This window comes from Schistocerca americana, chromosome 4, assembly GCF_021461395.2.
Source record: "Schistocerca americana isolate TAMUIC-IGC-003095 chromosome 4, iqSchAmer2.1, whole genome shotgun sequence".
Classification (NCBI taxonomy): Eukaryota; Metazoa; Arthropoda; class Insecta; order Orthoptera; family Acrididae; genus Schistocerca; species Schistocerca americana.
Window position 1 is genome coordinate 163,152,898 of NC_060122.1, and position 15,262 is coordinate 163,168,159.

Below are 15,262 nucleotides of genomic sequence, written 5' to 3' on the forward strand. Positions count from 1 at the left end.
AAAACGATAGTAAACACGTCACAAGAAGGAAGACTGGGCAGAAGGCATGATATATTATAAAATACAGGTAACTGTTTTGTATCATGTAACAAAAGCAATAGGAAAATATATTGAAGTAGTCCAGCAAATTTTTATTGAAAAACAAAACAAAAAATAAAGTTGCATTCACTGTACATTTGTTGCACTTTTCCGAATTAAGAGCTGCTTAGTCTTGAAATAATCGCACTCGAACAGGAACGGAGAGTTGAAAATTAAAGAAGCTGCACCTGTATATCCCATGTTCTCCTGCTAAGCTGTGCTCTCTGTATCTTCCATTTGTACGCCTACTTTGTAGCAAGACGTAGTCTATGATTTACTAGAGTTTTTTGTTTTACAACTTTCCTGTGGAAAAATTTTATTTCAAGCCTTAGTCCACTTTCGAAATCCATAATAATTTCCTTCATAAAGATTGCACTATAATGAAATGCAATACATTCATCTATTCTGCATTTCTGATACAACCTCGAATACAGCGGACTAATTAGCATCACACAATTTGTTTTATTTTTCTAGTGCTGGGATTTGTTTTGCAGATTTTCTTACTTGCTTCCCCAAACTGTATATTAATTTAAGTTAATATCTCATAACTGGGTAAATTGGAGTAGAGGGTACATAAATTTGCCTTGTTGTTTTCGATACTAATCTTTAGGTATAAGGATAATACTATTTTCTATCTACATATCGCCTCTGCATTTCAAGGAGGCTTGTATTTCCATGGCCCACGGTAACTATAGAAACTGTTCTTGTTCTTTCGTCTCGTGTGCAGTAGACAGAAAGATGTGCATGAGGTGTGAGGATGGCTGTATTGACCACAAGAGAGTTATTTGTGTACGACATAGGAGTAGAAAACATAGGAGCCAAAGATTACTGGGGGAGACCCGTAGCAGCGTCAAGTGAACAATAAATACTTAGCTGAAGCGCTCTCAAGCTTAAGAACTCCTGGTCGAAGACGACAGCAGTAACTTGCGTAATCTAATATAACTGGGGTGGACTTACGGGAGCACGAGTGCTACATTCTATTTGGGCACCAAAACAAATCTACAGTGGCCTAACACGAGAAAGACTGCGAGAAGGAAATAAAATTGAACAAACCTTGCGTAGTTACCAAACAGCCGAGAAATGGTGAAACGCAAGATTAGAGAAACCATCGAAATACTAAAATATTCTAACAACATGAGAGGATGAAATCAGGCATGCCCCATCCTCGCTGCCAACCCTCAGAACCGAACAGGCCACACCAACTACACGAGACACCTGCGCTACCGGAAAGTTACTACTAGCACTCGGCCTGGGCCCAGCACGAGGGAGACAGGAGAGTACATCTCATTCGCCGATCACTACCAATCATGCCAGACATTGCAAGAGGCAACTGACAACAGCAGGTCCCTCTCCCTCCACCGCAGTAAAGTTTCCACACTTCCCGATTCGTGGGATCAAAGATGACTACTTAAAAAAAAAGCGTAAAGTTATTCTCAGTGAGCAATCATGACAGATTACACAACTTACTCTGGACAGCAAAAAAACGTCCGTAGACACAGAAGGAGGTCACTACAACCGTGGCTGAAACATTGATTTCACCAGTGAAACGCCGGCCGGAGTGGCCGAGTCGTTCTAGGCGTTACAGTCTGAAACCGCGCGACGCTAGTGCTCAGAGCCATTTGAACCATTTTTGAACTAGTGAAACGCCCGGCCAAACCAGCCGGACAGGTAGTTGGAATCGTGGAAAGGAGCCAAAATGAGAGGCTGTCAGTTACACTCAAACGCATAACTTTATTCAGTTGCCCAAACATTACAGGCCACATTCCCGAGCTTAACTATCGACTGATTATGTCACACAATCTTATGGCTTAAGGGCACAACCTCTTTAATTTTTAAAACGACTGAAGGCCTATGATTTAAGACACAACTACAATAAATTTTGAAAAAGCAGAAAGCGCAAGGTCTTATCTTTAAATAATATTTCAAATGAGGCTGAAGGCCCATGATTTAAAAACACAACTACAATAAATTTTCAAAACAATTCGATGATGCTGAACGCCAAAACAATGCAAGACTTAACAAGTAAGGAACTCTCAATTTTAAAACGGCGGAAAGCCCATTATTTAAAACCCAACTAAAAGCATACAAATTCAAACCATAAGCTATGAGCCAATAAAAAACACAATCAAACACCAATAAGAAAAGGCAGTACAGCCAACGACGCTCAGAAGTTTCCGGGGGTCGGTCTGTACTTGAAATATTAACGTTCGCTTAGGGGAGACACGTAGTTGGCCCAACTATATTCGATCCGCCGGCAACCCAACCAAGAGACAGTCAACGGCCCACCGACAATAAGACTTGCTTTCCACCCGACCAGTACACAAGGAACTCCAAAGCAAAAACGTAAAAGGCGTAGCCGCCCACAACCAAGTACGTATAAGCTGTCAAAACTACACACACGTGCTGGACAGCGACAACACGGTGGGGAAAGGTCACTGCCTGAATTTTACGTCAGCGGCCAGGGCAGGTAACCGGAATGCTAACGACCAAAAGGCAGAATATTCCGCTGGTGCACTTGGACTTCAAATAACCGAAATACAGTTAAACTCCACAGGATGGTGGCCAAACTTTCGCCAACTCGAACACTCGCTGTTGCTCACGGGAAAATCCCCAACAGCCAACCACGAAAACCAGCGGCACAATGTGAACAGACTGGCTTCGGTAATTAAATCACCACTCACCTTTGATATCCTGAGTCGGGGAGCTACGTACCTCTTAGCAATTGGAACAGCTCCCACACACTCCGACACTGCGTAAAGACTGCCAGCGGGTGCGGCCCACTGCGCCGCGCGGAGATTTCCTGGCTGATCCACACCAACCGACCGACTGCCACACATCAGCACGGAGACAGCACTAAAAAACTGAGCCGTCGACATCACAAGCTACACACAGTTTCACGAACACTTGCACTAAGGACTAGACAAAACTAACGGCATCGACTGTGCAATAACAAGGACGAATCACGAGTCGGCACACAGGCAACCCTTTTTTTCCCATTTTGTTCGTTGTTGATCGTCGTGTTTGGTCGTTGCGGACGTCACATGACATCCGTTCAAGTTCTTTTGTTGATCCTTCCACTCTTTTTTTTTTTTTTTTTTTTTTTTTTTTTTTTTTTTTTTTTTTTTTTTTTTTTTTTTACAGAGGCCAACCAGCTCTGTGACCGAACACGCTGAGCTACCGTGCCGGCACCCATAAGCGATCGCCGGCCACTATACACGTCGTCCGACAACACGACCGACTGAAGACTAAGGTGGTCCGCACTCAAGTGATATACACTCCTGGAAATGGAGAAAAGAACACATTGACACCGGTGTGTCAGACCCACCATACTTGCTCCGGACACTGCGAGAGGGCTGTACAAGCAATGATCACACGCACGGCACAGCGGACACACCAGGAACCGCGGTGTTGGCAGTCGAATGGCGCTAGCTGCGCAGCATTTGTGCACCGCCGCCGTCAGTGTCAGCCAGTTTGCCGTGGCATACGGAGCTCCATCGCAGTCTTTAACACTGGTAGCATGCCGCGACAGCGTGGACGTGAACCGTATGTGCAGTTGACGGACTTTGAGCGAGGGCGTATAGTGGGCATGCGGGAGGCCGGGTGGACGTACCGCCGAATTGCTCAACACGTGGGGCGTGAGGTCTCCACAGTACATCGATGTTGTCGCCAGTGGTCGGCGGAAGGTGCACGTGCCCGTCGACCTGGGACCGGACCGCAGCGACGCGCGGATGCACGCCAAGACCGTAGGATCCTACGCAGTGCCGTAGGGGACCGCACCGCCACTTCCCAGCAAATTAGGGACACTGTTGCTCCTGGGGTACCGGCGAGGACCATTCGCAACCGTCTCCATGAAGCTGGGCTACGGTCCCGCACACCGTTAGGCCGTCTTCCGCTCACGCCCCAACATCGTGCAGCCCGCCTCCAGTGGAGTCGCGACAGGCGTGAATGGAGGGACGAATGGAGACGTGTCGTCTTCAGCGATGAGAGTCGCTTCTGCCTTGGTGCCAATGATGGTCGTATGCGTGTTTGGCGCCGTGCAGGTGAGCGCCACAATCAGGACTGCATACGACCGAGGCACACAGGGCCAACACCCGGCATCATGGTGTGGGGAGCGATCTCCTACACTGGCCGTACACCACTGGTGATCGTCGAGGGGACACTGAATAGTGCACGGTACATCCAAACCGTCATCGAACCCATCGTTCTACCATTCCTAGACCGACAAGGGAACTTGCTGTTCCAACAGGACAATGCACGTCCGCATGTATCCCGTGCCACCCAACGTGCTCTAGAAGGTGTAAGTCAACTACCCTGGCCAGCAAGATCTACGGATCTGTCCCCCATTGAGCATGTTTGGGACTGGATGAAGCGTCGTCTCACGCGGTCTGCACGTCCAGCACGAACGCTGGTCCAACTGAGGCGCCAGGTGGAAATGGCATGGTAAGCCGTTCCACAGGACTACATCCAGCATCTCTACGATCGTCTCCATGGGAGAATAGCAGGCTATTGTTGCGAAAGGTGGATATACACTGTACTAGTGCCGACATTGTGCATGCTCTGTTGCCTGTGTCTATGTGCCTGTGGTTCTGTCAGTGTGATCATGTGATGTATCTGACCCCAGGAATGTGTCAATAAAGTTTCCCCTTCCTGGGACAATGAATTCACGGTGTTCTTATTTCAATTTCCAGGAGTGTATATCGGCAACCGTCGGGAGAGTCGTGGCTGTCCGGGCCTCACTGCAGCCGCGCCCCGACTAAACTTCTGTCGCGCCCTAAGTCAACCACTCCCAGGTCTTAAATGCACTGCTAGCGCCTCCCAACTCACTGGAAGCTGATGGTATCATATATATATATATATATATATATATATATATATATATATATATATATATATATATATATATAACTGAAGACGATCAGCTTCTCATGAGTAAGGTAGGTGTAATGCACTGCCCCTCTTGTAGGTGATTCAAGATAAATAAAGTTAACTGTTGCATTATTATATGGGGCATAATCAGATTATTTCAGTCATGATAATTGGGCCAGTAAATCAAACAAGAATTAACAAGAAGTATTAAAGGAATTAACTGAATACGATCAGCGGCTCATGAGTAAGGTAGGTGTAATGCACTGCCCCTCTTTTGGGTGATTCAAGTTAAATAAAGTTAACTGTTGCATTATTATATGGGGCATAATTAGATTATTTCAGTCATGATCATTGGGCCAGTAAATCAGACAAGAATTAACAAGAAGTATTAAAGGAATTAAAATAACTTTTTGCGATGAGGCCACTAGATGATGCGATTCTTATCTCAACAGATGCCTAAATTACTAGAATACAGAGAAATTTTGCATGCCTCCCCACTCAAGGATATATTAGTTCCATTATTATTAGCACTTTATACATAGCTCACCCGCCCAGAATACATTGTTTCCGCTATTGCTGTAACCTTTTACCTGTCGACACGGACTAGAATAGTAAGAGGATGGTAACCGTAATATTTTATCTGTCGAGTCCTACTATCATATATTAGTTAAGGTATGATTAGCAAATTTTAACCTTACGAAAAGTACCAGACGTTCGGACAACTGCGACTTTATTGGACCGACACACCAAGAAAATGTTCACTTAGTATTTGGACGACGCCATGAGCTCAATGACACTTCTGTTGAGAAGAAGCTGGTGGTTAGGACCAGCCAGATAAAGGCATCGTAGGAGATCGCGTAGTGTTCCCTCGGGACTCGCTTGCAAAAGTGACCTGAATAATTATAGGAAGGTTCACTTAGTGTTGCAATAAAATAGTAGCAACCATGACAATATGCTGTTTAGTTCGTGGAACTGTCGCTTTGCTAGTTACTCTGCAGAAACGCTCCATCTCACTTGCTGGTTTTCTTTCCACCACAAGACCATTAAAGACGAAGCAAGGGGATGGAAATCACCTGTGCCCTATTAAATGAATTATCCCGGCGTTGCTCTGAAGGGATTGAGAGAAATCACGGAAAACCTAAATCAGGATAGTTGGGCGGGGGTTTGAACAAGGAGCAGAAGGAGCCCCTTATACAGAGAGTGACAGCTAGTACTCGCTGGATGTAAATTAGGAGAGCGGACGATGAACTGCAGGCCCGAAATCAGATGCTACATAACACGCCATCATGCTCCACTGGCCAATCGCGCTCCTCTCGTATTTCTCTGTTCTTTCTTGCGCGCTCTCTCTCTCTCTCTCTCTCTCTCTCTCTATCTATCTATCTATCTATCTATCTTTCTGCGTCCCTGTCTGTCACACACACATATATATAAACGTCTCAACTTTCTGAGTATCCATCTAAGACATACATTCATACCAATTCAATAACAAACGATTAATTGTTTACACCCAGTAAAACATGGTTACCGAATGTAGTGCATTCTATCGTCCGACATCAGTCCAAAAACAAAACAAAAATTCCTTCGATAAGTCTGCAAATCTATGGTGCACAACACATTCCATTTTCAAGTCAAATAACGCCTCATATTGCTGTTATTAATATTGTACGACTCATCCTGTTCATCCAAACCCGCATGATCTGATAATGCCATATACCAAGACATATAGGGGTAATTGGATGTTCTTTCTACCGTTGTCAAAATGTTTCAAGCCTCTTGCCTGTCACCAACTTTTCGACTCATGAGCAATCTTTGGTGGGTATGCTACAATCAGTCTGACGCACATGCATGACAATGGGTGTTTCATGTCATTAAAACACTTCCCAACTACATGAAAGCAAGTCAGGTTTACTTTAAGTAAAATTTGTGTGACTTGTCAGGATTTTAATATCATGCGACACGTATTCCACGAGCAATAGATTGGTTGCAATATATGCATTAATCATAGATCGTTGTTTGCAAGCACTAGATTTGAATCAATCTATCACAGCGCCCAAGGTGTTCCAGATATCTTTGTACATGTTAAAGGATAACGTTAAACCGCTGTAACGCTGAAGTGTGACTAAAATTCATGGTGATAAGATATCTGTGACAAGAATGGTTCAAATGGCTCTGAGCACTATGGGACTTAACATCTGAGGTCATCAGTCCCCTAGAACTTAGAACTACTTGAACCTAACTAAACTAAGGACATCACACACATCTATGCCCGAGGCAGGATTCGAACCTGCTACTGTAGGAGTCGCGCGGTTCCAGACTGTAGCGCCTAGAACCGCTCAGCCACCGCGGCCGGCTATCTGTGATAAGATTCGCTGATGAAACCACTTCCCAATAAAAGTGAAGAATAATTGCAAAACCTATTGCATGAAATGAACAGTCTAAAGGGACATACTACATGTTGAGGAAAACCGAAAAAAGAACGAAAGTAGTGAGGAGCCTCAGATATGAGATTAGTGATGAGCTTAACATCAACATAGGGAACCACGGAGAAGACAAAATGAAGGAGTTCTGTTACATTTGAAAGAAAACAGCAAATAACGAACCAAGGAAAGATGATGTAAAAGGCACACTATCACAGGCGAATATGGAATTCCTGGGTCTATCAAACATTGGCCTTAATGTAAGGAAGAAATTTCGGAAAATGTTTGCTTGGAGTAGTGGTTATGAAGTGCTGGAAAAATGGAAAAGGAAATGGATGTGTTGAGATTTGGTGTTCCAGAAGAGTGTAGGAAAGAAGGTACACTGACAAGAAATAGGGTGGTTGTTCGTAGAATCGAATGAGGAGACAAACATTGGGAAAACCTCGACGAGACAGGACAGGATGTTAGGAAATGTGTTAAGATGTAAAGGAAAAATTTCCATGATAGTAGAACGAGCTGTGTAGCGCAAAAGTTGAAATATCTATCCATTACTAATTGATAACGCTGTGTGGAAGTGATACTTTGAGATGAAGAGTATGGCACACAAGACGATTTGGTGGTGGGCAGCATCAAACTAGTCAGAAGACGGCGGAAGAAACGTGAAGACGAACAGAAGACCTTTCCAGAATGAGTCCCGAGTTCCGAGTCTCGGTCGGGCACACAGTTTTCATCTGTCAGGAAGTTTCATATCAGCGTACACTCCGCTGCAGAGTGAAAATCTCATTCCGGAAACATCCCCCAGGCTTCGCAATATCCTTTCTTTCAGGAATGCTAGTTCTGCAAGGTTCGTAGGAGAGCTTCTGTAAAGTTTGGAAGGTAGGAGACGAGGTACTGGCAAAAGTAAAGCTGTGAGGTCGGGGTGAGAGTCGTGCTTGGGTAGCTCTGATGGTACCGGCACGGTAACTCAGCGTGTTCGGTCATAGGGTTAGCTGCCCTCTGCAATTAAAAAAAATGAGTTAATGGATCAACGACGAACTGAAACAGGTGTCTTGCAATGTCCGCCCCGAGCAGATACAACGAACAAAAACGAACAAAATGCGTCAGTAAATAATAATAAAAAAAAGATGGTAGAGCACTTGCCCGCGAAAGGCAAAGGTCCCGAGTTCGAGTCTCGGTCCGCCACACAGTTTTAATCTGCCAGGAAGTTTCGAACAAGAGACCTGATACAGGTCTGCTATAATATACCGGGTGATCAAAAAGTCAGTATAAAATTGAATACTTAATAAACCACGGAATAATGTAGATAGAGAGGTAAAAATTGGCACACATGCTTGGAATGACATGGGGTTTTATTAGAACAAAAAAAAAAGTATTGCTAGACGCGTGAAAGATCTCTTGCGCGCGTCGTTTGGTGATGATCGTGTGCTCAGCCGCCACTTTCGTCATGCTTGGCCTCCCAGGTCCCCAGACCTCAGTCCGTGCGATTATTGGCTTTGGGGTTTCCTGAAGCCGCAAGTGTATCGTGATCGACCGACATCTCTAGGGATGCTGAAAGACAACATCCGACGCCAATGCCTCACCATAACTCCGGACATGCTTTACAGTGCTGTTCACAACATTATTCGTCGACTACACCTATGGTTGAGGAATGATGGTGGACATATTGAGCACTTCCTGTAAAGAACATCATCTTTGCTTTGTCTTACTTTATTATGCTAATTATTGCTATTCTGATCAGATGAAGCGCTATCTGTCGGACATTTTACGAACTTTTGTATTTTTTAGGTTCTAATAAAACCCCATTTCATTCCAAGGATATGTGTCAATTTGTACCTCTCTATCTACATTATTACGTGATTTATTCAGTTTTCAAATTTATACTGACTTTTTGATCATCCGGTATTTTAAATAAATCCTACTACGTAGCCGATGACGCCACTCTGGTGACTATGAAGTTCCTGAAGTACGAAGATGACATGAGTCACATAAATCGGTGCAGGTGTTCCGCAAGCAGTGGTTGGTCCAACGCAGGGTACGAGTGGTGACCGTCGGAAATACTCGCGGCAGGAGGCAGAGTGCAGCGCCGCTCTCCACAGCGGCTGTGCAGCGTGCATGGCGAGAGGGCGCGCTGGATGGGCTGAGTCACGTGGCCGTGACGTATCAGCGCCGCATCTGGCACCCCCTGCTGACGGCGCAGCGCGGCGGGCTATCTTGCCGCTCCTTCCCTCCGGGCCGTGTGTGGCGCTGTGTGCACTCGTGTGGTTGGTTCACTTGGCGCACTTCCGGCCGCTCCACGGCCGCACGCGGCAGACCGCTTATCGCCGGAGTGGTCGGCTGCTTTGGTGCTCAGAGACGGAAACTGCGGGGTGGCCATGTTTCGCTGTCCGACCGTCAGACACCACACCCGTCCACTGCTGTCATTCAGGCAGGGCTGTATTCCGTAACATGCAGCTTCCAAATGCTGCCCATGATGTGTAGCGTTGTATTAAGGGGGGACGTTAATGAAATTGACCAGATATATCAATTTTCGATTTATTTTTTACTTGTTATTACAACTCATGGAGAATGTTCCCAAAGTTTCGTTGTTGAAATCGTATCCGAAATGCCTGAAAATTAATTAAAAGTATGATGCGGCCTCCCTGCCACGCCCACGTTTTGAAGCAGCACTTCAGTACCAGTTCAGTGAACAACGATTCTGTGTTCACTACTGGCCATTAAAATCGCTACGCCAAGAAGAAATGCAGATGATAAACGGGCCGTAATAACTGCCTTGATACGCCTGGGCATTGAGTCAAACAGAGATTGGATGGCGTGCGCAGGTACAGTTGCCCGTGCAGCTTCAACACGATACCACAGTTCATCAAGAGTAATGACTGGCGCAAGGGCGTACCCAGGATCTGAACTAAGGGAGGGGGGGAGGGGGGGGCGGGGCGGGGTGGGTCATACTAGTCTCAGGAAACAAGGACTCGAGACACATACAGCACTTCTTATTAAGTAAAACAGTAAACCAGTGAAAAACTGCTTTTAATAAACGTTTTAAATATAACAATGCTCTTGTAAAATCCGAGAAAACTTGCAGCATTTCTTATTAAATAAAACAGTAAACTAGTGAAAAACTGCGAATATCTTCTCGGCGAGGGGGGGGGAGGGGGGGCAGCTGCCCTCGCTGGGTACGCCCATGGACTGGCGTATTGTGACGAGCCAGTTACTCGGCCACCATTGACCAGACGTTTTCAATTGGTGAAAGATCTAGAGAATGTGCCGACCAGAAAGGACCGTACAGGACCTGCAACATGCGATCGTGCATTATCCTGCTGAAATGTAGAGTTTCGCAGGGATCGAATAAAGGGTAGGGCCACCGGTCGTAACACATCTGAAATGTAACGACCACTGTTCAAAGTGCCGTCAATGCGAACAACAGGTGACCGAGACGTATAACCAATGGCACCCCATACCATCACGCAGGGCGATACGCCAGTATGGCAATGACGAATACACGCTTCCTATGTGCGTTCACCCCGATGTCGCCAAACACGGATGCGACCATCATGATGCTGTAAACAGAACCTGAATTCATCCGAAAAAATTACGTCTTGCCATTCGTGCACCCAGGTTCGTCGTTAAATACACCAAAGCAGGCGCTCCTGTCTGCGATGCAGCGTCAGGGGTAACCGCAGACATGGTCTCCGAGCTGATAGTCCATGCTGCTGCAGACGTCGTCGAACTGTTCGTGCAGATGGTTGTTGTCTTGCTAACGTCCCCATCTGTTGACTCAGGGATCGAGACGTGGCTGCACGATCCGTTACAGCCATGCGGATAAGATGCATGTCATCTCCACTGCTTGTGATACGAGGCCGTTGGGATCCAGCACGGCGTTCCGTATTACCCTCCTGCACCCACCGATTCCATATTCAGCTAATAGTCATTGGATCTCAACCAACGCGAGCAGCAATGTCGCGATACGATAAACAGCAATCGCGATAGGCTACAATCCGACCTGTATCAAAGTCGGAAACGTGATGGTACGCATTTCTCCTCCTTACACGAGGCATCACAACAACGTTTCACCAGGCAACGCCGGTAAACTGCTGTTAGTGAGTGAGAAATCGGTTGGAAACTTTCCTCATGTTAGCAATTTGTAGATGTCGCCATCGGCGCCAACCTTGTGTGAATGCTGTGAAAAGCTAATCGTTGCATATCACAGCATCTCCTTCCTGTCGTTTAAATTTCACATCTGTAGCGCGTCATCATCAAGGTGTAGCAATTTGAATGGCCAGTAGTCTATTACTTTAAATGAAGCTTGTGCGGGATAAATCTAGAAGACCGTGATACATACTCTTTGACTCTGTCCCATATGTTATAAATAATAACAAACTAGCTTCATCGTTGATGAAGAAACAAGTCTTTTTATTCCTTGTGATTCTGACGGAGATTTATACAAATGTTCGATTCTTACTTCATTATTATGCCACGATCACAAAGAGTGTATAAAAAATGTTAAGAACGTCGGGAGGATGAAGGTATTAGGAAGAATGGGCTTCCAGATAGGAAATTTTACTCAAGACATCCTGAGAAAACAAATTTATGACGCGTCTCTGCAGCTGGAAAGTCAGTTGTAGACCTGCTAAAGGAAAGAAGACAAAGAACAAGAAACCAGAAGAGAAGCCTTGAAGGGAAAAACGACCCAGAGTACAAATGTGGTGCCTTCTGAAGAAGTGACATAAGAAAAAAAGGTAGGTTGAAAATTAAATTGCGTTTCCTGAAAAGTTTGTTTTTTAAATTTTATGAACCTTTCCCTCAGATTCTATGAATGATAGAATTATGAAATTTTGTGCACATATTTCTAGCTAATAAACGTTGTCTCAAGAGCAAATTTTGAAATTCCAATTGCAAGATGAGATATGGGGCAAAGTGCTTGGAATTTTGCATGAATTTAAAATTGTACTTGTGGAATTATAATTTAAAAATTATGAAAATTCTCCTATTTGACCTATTCCAAAAACCTAATGAGAGAAGCTTACAACACAGATAGAGATAAAACAGAGAAATTTTTGTAGAAATCTCTTGCATACTTTCTGAGACAAAGGAATAAACATCATTTTTATAAAATAAAACTTCAAATTTCACTCAAAAAAAGTTGTGTATATATAATCAAAGGATTTTACATATAAATGTGTTACTTTCATGTAAGCGTGGTACAAAATTTCATTGCCATATCTCCAAAACTGGGGATTTAGTGCATTTTTTAAGTAGCGTGTGTTTTTAATCAACGTCCCCCCTTAACCTTTGCATTAACAAAAATTGTCAGCTGCGAATGATGTGGTTTCTACTTAACCATTGATGTTGTGGTCTTCACTCCAGAGAGTGGTTTGATCCAGCTCTCGTATTGCGTGCAAGCTTCATCATCTCTCACTACCTACTGCAACCTACATCCTTCTGAATCTGCTTGTGTATTCATCTCTCGTTCTCCCGCTACGATTTTTACCCTCCATGCTGCCATCCAAAATTAAATTGGTAAATTGGTGATCCCTTGATGCCTCAGAACATGTGCCAACAACCGATCCCTTCTTCTGGTCAAATTGTGCCACGTATTTCTCTTCTCCCCAATTCTGTTCGATATCTTCTCATTAATTATGTGATCTACCCATCCAATCTTCAGCATTTTTCTGTAGCACCACATTTCGAAAGCTTCTAATCTCTTCTTGTCAAAACTATTTATCGGCGACGTTTCACTTCCATACGTGGCTGCACTCCATACAAATACTTTCAGAAACGTGTTACTGACACTTAAATCTATACTCGATATTAACGAATTTCTCTTCTTCATAAGCGCTTCCCTTGCCATTTTCAGTCTATATTTTATATCCTCTCTACTTCGACCATCATCAGTTATTTTGCTCCCCAAATAGCAAAACTCATTTACTACTTTAAGTGTCTCATTTCCTAATCTAATTCCTCAGCATCACCCGATTTAATTCGGCTACATTCAATTATCCTCGTTTTGATTTTGTTGATATTCATCTTACATCCTCCTTTGAATACACCCTCCATTCCGTTCTACTGCTCTTACAGGTCCTTTGCTGTCTCTGACAGAATTTCAATGTCATCGGCGAACCTCAAAGTTTTTATTATTTCTCCATGGATTTTAATTCCTAATCCGCATTTCCTTTTGTTCCCTTTACTGCTTGCTCAATGTACACATTGAATAACATCGGGAATTGGCTACAACCCTGTCTCACTCCCTTCCCAATCACTGATAGTTCCGTAATTTTCACATCTGTCAATCATAGGAGTATAACAATTAGTGTTTGCAAAAGACCGAGACGAAAAATTCAAGGAACGAAATAAAAACTGGAAGAATACGATTTCGGATAAGATTAGTTTAGATTTCATAGAAATACAAACGCAAGGCAGTACTCACCTTGCGACTTACCACAGACAATAGATTTAAACAATCTATGTTTATAATATTTGTGGATATAGAGACAGCATTTGTCTGTGTCAGGAGCAATACATTCACTGAAATTCTGAGACAGAGGGAGCGAAAAGTTATTTACAATTTATGCAGAAACGAGACTGCAGACACAAAAGTCGCAGTTCATGAAACGGAGCGCAGTGGTTGAGAAAGGAGAGAGACAGTGTTGTTGCGCACCCCTGATGTTAAACACTTTCTACACTGACCGAAAGGGAAAGGAAACAAAGGAGAAATCTGAAATGGAAATTAAAGTTCTTAGAGGAAAAATAAAAACGTTCAGATTTGCAGATTGAATTGTAATTCTCTCAGAGACGGCAGGGGACCTGGAAGAGTATCTGAACGGAACTAATTGTATTTTAAAAAGTGGCTATAAATGAACACCAATAAAACTTAAGCAGGATAATGGAACGTAGTCGAATTAAGTCGGGTGATAAATGAGGGAATAGGATTGGGAAATTAGACACTAAAAGTATCGTAGGAGATGAGTTTCACTGTTTGTGTGAGAAAACAACTGATAATGGCCACGGTAGATAGCATATATAATACAGACAGGGCAGAGCAAAACAGAATTTCGGAAAGGAGATTTCTTGATATTTAATATGATATCGCAATGAAATATGAATTTGTCTGCAATGAAGCCTTGTTTAGAAGAGAAAAAATGTTCGATAACAGTTTCAGACTAGAAGACAATGGAAACTTTCGATATGTGATGTTACGGAAGAATCCTGGCGATAAGGTGAGCAGAACGTCTAACTGATAAGGAGATACTGATTGTAATTTGGGACAAAACAAATTTGGGGGGCCGGCCGCGGTGGTCTCGCGGTTCTAGGCGCGCAGTCCGGAACCGTGCGACTGCTACGGTCGCAGGTTCGAATCCTGCCTCGGGCATGGATGTGTGTGATGTCCTTAGGTTAGTTAGGTTTAAGTAGTTCGTAGTTCTAGGGGACTGATGACCACAGCTGTTAAGTCCCATAGTGCTCAGAGCCATTTGAGCCAAATTTGTGGGCCACTTGGCTGAAAGAAGGGATCAATTAATTCCGTGATGTCAAGGAAACGTCAATTTCGTAATGGACTGGAGTGCCAGGTGTAAATACAGCAGAGGAAGACTAACAGAGGAATACAGGAAGTAGGTCGAAGTGGAATTAAACTGTGGTAGTAATTTGTGTACTAAGACAGTGAAAGAGGATGGAGTAGTATGAAGTCCAGTCTTCGGACTGAAGACGAAGACCACAACAACAGCTACAACAACAACTATTTCCGAGGCAAAAACACCATCCTTAGCCTCTTCGTCATGGTCTAGCGAAGCTGGCGCACCTGCATTGCTTGAAAATGTGCTTAACTTTTGACACATACCGTCACATAAAGGAAAGCCCATCATTGTATATGCAGTGGAGGATGCCCCGGCTGGTGATGATGCAGTGGCCCA